This window comes from Hypanus sabinus, chromosome 6 (assembly GCF_030144855.1).
Source record: "Hypanus sabinus isolate sHypSab1 chromosome 6, sHypSab1.hap1, whole genome shotgun sequence".
In the NCBI taxonomy this organism is placed as follows: domain Eukaryota; kingdom Metazoa; phylum Chordata; class Chondrichthyes; order Myliobatiformes; family Dasyatidae; genus Hypanus; species Hypanus sabinus.
The window spans coordinates 24,544,150-24,553,101 of NC_082711.1; positions in this window are offsets into that span (position 1 = coordinate 24,544,150).

The following is an 8,952-nucleotide window of genomic DNA, read 5'->3' on the forward strand; positions in this document are numbered from 1 at the left end:
GCAGGGACATGTGGGATCAAGGCTGGAATGACTGATCAGACCATCGCAAGGAACAATGCTTTTAAACACCCACCGAGTTATTTATCCCTCAGTAATTTTGTTTTACAAATTGGTAAATTCTGCTTGTAAAGGGCGGATATGAGCAAAGACAAAGTGGCAAAACGCCAGCTGAAAGAGGGTAGTAAATGAAAAAGAGCATCCAAATCTATACTTACTCAAATAAGGGGATCAAATTAGAAGACCATTTGTCTAAAAAGGTGGTGTCTAAAAAGAGGATGCTGTCCAACTTGCATACCATCTTGGACAATGTCTCTCATCCACTCCATAATGGACTGGTTAGGCACAGGAGTACATTCAGCCAGAGACTCATTCCACTGAGATGTAACACTGAGCGGCATAGGAAGTCATTCCTGCCTGTGGCCATCAAACTTTACAACTCCTCCCTCGGAGTGTCAGACACCCTGAGCCAATAGGCTGGTCCTGGACTTATTTCCACTTGGAATAATTTACTTATTATTATTTAATTATTATGGTTTTATATTGCTATGTTTCTATACTGTTCTTGGTTAGTGCAATTGTAACGAAACCCAGTTTCCCTCGGGATCAATAAAGTATGTCTGTTTGTCAGTCTTCTAATCAATTGTCATACCTGGCTGTAATTCATGTACAAGAACATCTTAGAACCTATGTATTTCTCCAAAGTGCAATTTATTTATTGAGATACTGTGCAGAATAGAATCTCACAGCCCTTCAAGCCATGCCAGCTAACAACCCCCAATTAAACCAAGCCTCATCACTGGACAATTTTCAAAGACCAATTAACCCACTGGCCAGTACATCTTTACATTGTGGGAGGGAACTGGAGCACCTAGAGGAAACCCATTTTGTCACGGGGACAACTTCTTACAGACAGCAGCAGGAAGTTAACCCGGGTCACTGGTACTGTAAAACATTGTGCTAACCAATTTGCTAACGTGCCACCATTTTGATTAAAGAATGATTGCCAATAAGCAACATAGAGTGGAGTTATATTTTCCACATTAAGGATGGAACTCTGTGTTACTTGACAATGCTGGAAGGTACCACATCACTTCAGGCAAATTGGACCATCCAGTTCATGCTTAAATTTACCAAACCAAATACTGAGTAATTCTAATCATGTTTACCATTCAGTTGACCCACAGTTGCAGCACATTGCTCCATCTACAAGAAACTCACCAAGAATCCTTAAACAGTACCTTCCAGACCCAAAGCCTCTACCAGCTAGAAGCACAAAGGCAAGGACATCACAAGGAAATTGCCCTTTAAGCCACATACCATTCTGACTTGGAAATACTGTATAATCACCATTTCTTCAATGTCATTGCATGAAAATCATGGAACTCCTTCCATGAAACCAGACCTAAAGGACTACAAAAGTTCAAGAAGCACACACTGCCGTCTTAGAATAATACAATATGTGGATTCCACGGTGGCACAGTGACTAGTGTGACACTATTACAGTTCAGAATCGAACAGCGAGGATTTCACCAGTTAGTAGGTTAATCGGTTATTGGAAATTGTCCTGTATTTAGGCTAGGGTTAAATAGGTAGGTTGCTGAGTGAGCCATAAGGGCCTATTCCATGCTGTATCTCTAATTAAATAAAAAAATAAATAAAATATGGATACAGACCCTTCGGCTCAACTCATCCATACTCCCCAAGATGCCCATTTCAGCTGGGCTATTTACCCTTTTCAAAACTCAAAGTAAATTTATTATCAAAGTACGTGTATGTCACCATATACTACCCTGAGATTAATTTTCTTGCAGGCATTCAGAATAGAATAAAGTAATACAATAGAATAATTGAACTCCACACCAAAGCTGACTGACAAACAACCAATGTGCAGAGGAATACAAACTGTACAAATATAACTACAGTAAATAGATAAATAGACGGGTACCAGTGTTTCCATACCAAGCTGTGATACAACAGATCAGTATAGCCTCCACTGTGCAAGTTAGGCAATTAGGCATGGTAATTAAATTCTTGCTCAGCTTGTGAAGCCGACATCCATTGAATGAATGATGAAGCTCCTCATATTCTCCATTGCATTTCACACATCTACCATTACCTTGTCACCTGTCAAAGAACTGATTGGTGTGTATTTGTTCTTTTTATATTTACACTGCTAGCCTTTAACTATCTTCTTCCTATGTGTCTTCTTTCCGAGCACAACTCCAGAAGAAACAAGAATAGTAGACCTAGTCAATCCTTTGATTCTCCTCAACAGTCCAGTACCATACTGATCCAGCCTAAGCTGCAACACCATTATCCTACTTGCTCCCATATTCTTTGACCCACTTGTACTTTATATATCTGTCACTCTCTTTCTCTCTCTGCTTTAACTATATTCAATGACTCCACCTTCAAAGAATCACAACCTTCTGAGAGAGAAAAAAATCTTCACCTCCATATTAAGTAGCCAAGCATTTATTCTAAAACTATACCCCCACCATTTCATTTCTTGATACCTTCCTGATCATTTGACCCTGCCAACCAGACTCGGAATATTATATTTTCAATAGAATGGTCATTGAGTCAAGCAGTATGGTAACAGCCCTCCAACCCCATTGGTCCACACCAAAGAAGATTCCAATCTATGCTGCTCCTATTTGCCCACCTTTGCCCTACAGTTCACTGGACCTTTCCAATTTCATGCTCATATCCAAGTGCATGAAATAGGGAGGCCATGTAATCTCTTACTACACCTGGAGGTGTAGAATTTCATGGAGGGATTGTCTACAGAGTCTCTATGGGTGGCGGTTAGGAACAGGAAGGAGTCAATAACTTTACTGGGTGTTTTTTATAGGCTGCCCAATAGTAACAGGGATATTGAGGAGCAGATAGGGGAACAGATCCTGGAAAGGTGTAATAATAACAGAGTTGTCGTGATGGGAGATTTTAATTTCCCAAATATCAATTGGCATCTCCCTGGACCAAGGGGTTTAGATGGGGTGGAGTTTGTTAGATGTTTTCAGGAAGGTTTCTTGACACAATATGTAAATAAGCCTGCAAGAGGAGAGACTGTACTTGATTTGGTATTGGGAAATGAACCTGGTCAGATGTCAGATCTCTCAGTGGGAGAGCATTTTGGAGATAGTGATCATAATTCTTTTCCATATCATTGGACAGAGATTGGAACAGACCAGTTAGAAAGGCATTTAACTGGAGTAAGGGGAATTATGAAGCTATCAGGCAGGAAATTGGAGGCTTAAATTGGAAACAGATGTTCTCAGAGAAAAGTACAGAAGAAATGTGGCAAATATTCAGGAGATATTTGAGTAGAGTTCTGTATAGGTATGTTCCAATGAGAAAGGGAAGTTATGGTAGGGTAAAGGAACCATGGTGTACAAAGGCTGTGATAAATCTAGTCAAGAAGAAAAGAAAAGCATACAAAAGGTTCAGAGAGCTAGGTAATGTTAGAGAGCTAGAAGATTATAATGCTACTAGAAAGGAGAGCCAGAAGGGGCCATGAGAAGGTCTTGGTGGGCAGGATTAAGGAAACTCCCAAAGCATTCTACAAGTATGTGAAGAGCAAGAGGATAAGACATGAAAAAATAGGACCTATCAAGTGTGACAGTGGGAAGAGTGTATGGAACTGGAAGAAATAGCAGAGGTACTTAATGAATACTTTGCTTCAGTATTCATTATGGAAAAGGATCTTAGTGATTGTAGTGATGACTTGCAGCAGACTGAAAAGCTTAAGCATGTAGATATTAAGAGGATGTGCTGGAGCTTTTGGAAAGCATCAAGTTGGATAAGTCACCAGAACCGGATGAGATATACCCCAGGCTACTGTGGGAGGTGAGGGAGGAGATTGTTGAGCCTCTGGTGATAATTTTTGCATCATCAATGGGGACGGGAGAGGTTCCAGAGGATTGAGGGTTGTGGATGTTGTTCCTTTATTCAAGAAAGGGAGTAGAGATAGCCCAGGAGATTATAGACCAGTGAGTCTTACCTCAGCGCTTGGTAAATTGATGGAGAAGATCCTGAGAGGCAGGATTTATGAACACTTGGAGAGATATGATTAGGAATAGTCAGCATGGCTTTGTCAAGGACAGGTCCTGACTTATGAGCCTGATTGAGTTTTGAGGATGTGACTAAACACATTGATGAAGGAAGAGCAGAAGATGTAGTTTATATGGATTTCAGCAAGGCATTAGATAAGGTATCCCATGCAAGGCTTATTGAAAAAGTAAGGAGGCATGGGATCCAAGGGGACATTGCTTTGTGGATCCAGAACTGGTTTACCCACAGAAGGCAAAGAGTGGTTGTAGATGGGTCATATTCTGCATGGAGGTTGGTCACCAGTGGTGTGCCTCAGGGATCTGTTCTAGGAACCTTACTCTTTGTGATTTTTATAAAAGACCTGGATGAGGAAGTGGATGGATGGGTTGGCAAGTCTTCTGATGACAAAGGTTGGAGGATTGTGGATAGTGTGGAGGGCTGTCAGAAGTTACAACGGGACACTGATAGGATGCAAAACTGGGCTGAGAAGTGGCAGATGGAGTTCAACCCAGATAAGTGTGAAGTGGTTCATTTTGGTAGGTCAAATATGATGTCAGAATATAGTATTGATGGTAAGACTTTTGGCAGTGTGGAGGATCAGAGGAATCTTGGGGTCCGAGTCCATAGGATGCTCAAAGCAGCTGCGCAGGTTGTCTCTGTGGTTAAGAAGGCGTATGGTGTATTGGCCTTCATCAATCATGGAATTGAATTTAGGAGCCAATAGGTAATGTTGCAGCTATATAGGACCCTGGTCAGACCACTCTTGGTGTACTGTGCACAGTTCTGGGTTGCCTCACTACAGGAAGGATATGGAAGCCATAGAAAGGGTGCAAAGGAGATTTACAGGATGTTGCCTGGATTAGGGAGCATGCCTTATGAGAATAGGTTGACTGAACTCGGCCTTTTCTCCTTGGAGCAACAGAGGATGAGAGGTGACCTGATAGAGGTGTATAAGATGATGAGAGGCATTGTATAAGATGTGGATAGTCAGAGGCTTTTTTCCCCCAGGGCTGAAATTGTTACCACAAGAGGACACAGGTTTAAGGTGCTGGGGAGGAGGTACAGAGGAGATGTTAGGGGTAAGTTTTTTTACTCAGAGTCGTGAGTGTGTGGAATGGGCTGCCAGCAATGGTAGTGGAGGCGGATATGATAGGGTCTTTTAAGAGACTTTTGGATAGGTACATGGAGCTTAGAAAAATACAGGGCTATGGGTAAGCCTAGTAATTTCTAAGGTTGGGACATGTTCGGCATAACTTTGTGGGCCGAAGGGCCTATATTGTGCTGTAGGTTTTCTGTGTTTCTGTGTTTCTAATTTGTACATTCGATTACATTTAATGACTGAACATTGTCAGCCTTCTGATGAAATACCATAAGATATAGCAGCAGAAGTAGGCCATTTGGCCCATCAAGACTGCTCCACCATTCAATCATGGGCTGATCCAATTCTTCCAGTCATCTCCACTCCCCTGCCTTCACTCCATACCCTTTGAAGCCCTGGCTAATCAACAACTCATCTATCTCTGCCTTAAATACACCCAATGATTTGGCTTCTACAACCCCTTGAGGCAACAAATTCCACAGATTTACCACCCTCTGATTAAAGTAAGTTCTCCATATCTCAGATCCTGAAGGACGTCCTTCAATCTTGAAGTCACGCCCTCTTGTCCTAGAATCCCCTACCATGGGAAATACCCTTGCCATAATCTAATCTCTTCAGGCCTTTTAACATTCAGAATGTTTCTAGGAGATCCCCCCCCGCCCCCTTCATTCTCCTGAATCCAGGGAATACAGCCCAAGAGCTGCCAGACATTCCTCATACAGTAACCCTTTCATTTCTGGAATAATTCTCATGAATCTTCTCTGAACCCTCTCCAATGTCAGTATATCCTTTCTAAAATAAGGAACTCAAAACTGCACACAATACTCCAAGTGTGGTCTACGAGTGCCTTATAGAGCCTCAACATCACATCCCTGCTCTTATATTCTACAGCTCTAGAAAGATTTGCAGTCCTCTGAGTGACAACACGTATTATCATCTCAGACCTTCATGTTAACCCTTTTATCCTGGTCTACCTCCTACTTCCAAAGTCACAATCAGAGGGACAATGTACTCTGTATCTACCCTTTCAGAATGGAAGATGCTTCCATAGTGCTTAACCTTTACATGCTGCAGTCTTTTCTCTCCAGGTGACAGAACAATTAAAATTGAAGGAGAGTCTTAAGAACTAAAAGAAAAGAACAAACAAGAAATAATTAAAAGAAGAAAATGATAAAGTGAGAGCTGATTGAAACCTTGTGGAATGCCAAGGAGAAGACAGAAAACAAGGACTGTTATCCAATTAGCCTGGCAGAGCATTTAAGCACAATGCCTGATCTATGATTCAGAGTTTAGCTTCACAATATGAGTTGGATTGTTGCATAATCCAACTATGGTGCTTGGTACAGTTGCAAAATCAAAGAGAATTTATGCAAATTACTCTCAGAGGCCACATTATTAGGTACCTCCTGGAAGTGGTCAAAGAGTGCACATTCGTGGCCTTCTACCCCTGTAGGCAATCAACTTCAAGCTTCAACATGCTGTCTGTTCAGAGACAGAGACAGTAAAAGGCACACTATTGTTGTAACACGTGGTCATTTAACCATAAGACATAGGATCAGAATTAGGCCATTTGGCCCATCAATTCTGCATTTCCATTTCATCATGGCTGATCCATTTTTACTTTCAGCCCCAATCGCAAACCTTCTCCTTGTACCCCTTCATGCTCTGTCAAATCAAGAATCAAGAGGTAATGTTGCAGCTATATAGTAACCTGGTCAAATCCCACTTGGAGTACTGTGCTCAAATCTGGCTGCCTCACTATAGGAAGGATGTGGAAACTGTAGAAAGGGTGCAGAGGAGATTTACAAGGATGTTGCCTGGATTGGGGAGCAAGCCTTATGAGAATAGGTTGAGTGATCTCAGCCTTTTCTCCTTGGAGCGATGGAGGATGAGAGGTAACTTGATAGAGGTGTATAAGATAATGTGAGGCATTGATCAAGTGAATAGTCAGAGGCTTTTCCCCAAGGCTGAAATGGCTATCACGATAGGGCATAGTTTTAAGGTGCTTGGAAGTAGGTACAGAGGAGATGTCAGGGTAATTTTTTTTTTAAACGCAGAGAGTGGAGAGGACGTGGAATGGGCTGCTGGCGGCAGTGGTGGAGGCAGATATGATAGGATACAAGAGACTCTTGGATGGCTACATGGAGCTTAGAAAAATAGAGGGCTATGGGTAAAGCCGAGTTAGATCCAAGGTAGGGACATGTTCTGCACAGCTTTGTGGGCTGAAAGGTCTTTATTGTGCTGTATGTTTTCTGTGTTTCTATGCATCAACCCCTGCCTTAAATATACCCAAACACTTTGCCTTGAATCCTGCATGTAGCAACAAATTCCACAGATTCACCACTCTCTGGCTAAAGTCATTCCTGCTCATCGCCATTCTCAAAGGATGTCCCTCTATTCTGAGACTGTGTCCTCAGACAGGCCAGAGCTATCAAACACCCTACATATGACAAGTCATTCAAACCTGGTATCATTTTCATGAACCTCCTTTGAGCCCTCTCCAGTTTCAGCACATCCTTCCTAAGATAAGGAGTACAAAATTGCTCACAGTACTCCAACTGAGGCCTCACCAGTGCTTTATAAAGTCTCAACATTACATCCTTGCTTTTACATTCTATTCCTCTTGAAATGAATGCTAACATCACTTTTGCCTTCCTCACCAAAGATTCAACCTACAAGTTAACTTTTAAGGAATCCTGCACAAGCACTCCTAAGTCCCTTTGCACCTCAGTTTTTTTTGTATTTTCTCTTCATTTAGAAAATAGTCAGCCCTTTCATTTCTTCTATTAAAGTGCATGACCACACACTTCCCAACATTGTATTCCACCAACCACTTCTTTGCCCATTCTCCTAATCTGTCTAGTTATTTCGGTTACCTCGCTACTTCCTCAAAACTACCTGCCCCTCCACCTATCTTCATATCATCTGCAAACTTTGCAACAAAGCCATCAATTCCAGCATCTCAATCATTGACATATAACATAAATTGGTCCCAACACAGACCCCTGTAGAACACCACTAGTCACTGGCAACCAACCAGAAAAGGCTCCTCCTGTTCCCACTATTTGTCTCCTGCCAGTCAACCACTGCTTTACCTATGCTGAAATCTCCCCTGTAATACCAAGTGCTCATTGCTTGAAAAGCAGCTCGTGTGTGACACCTTGTCAAAGGCCTTCTGAAATTCCAAATACACAACACCTGTTGATTCTCCTTGGTCTGTCCTGCAAGATTTTCCCTTGAGGAGACCATGCTGGCTATGACCTATTTTGTCATGTGCCTCCAGGATCTCTTCAGCCACCTCTTTCAGAAACTTGGGGTGTACACCATCTGGTCCGGATGAGTTATCCATCTTCAGACCTTTCAGTTTCCTAAGAACCTTCTTCTTAGTTATGGTAACTTTACATACTTCATGACCCCTGACACCTCGAACTTCCTCCATATTGCTAGTGTCTTCCACAGAGACGACTGATGCAAAATACCTATTCAGTTCATTTATTATTTCCTTGTCCCTGCTGGTGGATCAGGGGAATCATATCTAGAGTGTCAAAATACTAAAGGCGGCACATAAGAAACTATTATGCAAGATCATTACTCATCTTGTTGGTGTTAATACCTTGTGTAGATTGAGAATTGATTAATAGAACAGAGTAGAACTATATAGGTTCAAGCTGATAGAATTGAGAGGTTTGAGCAAAACGCTGTGGAAGTAAGTGCACACTAGAGCAATTGATGGAGGGAGGGATGGCTTATGTTAGGAATGGACTACCAAAGAACCAGGTTGCCTTGTCTAGGCGGCTGTC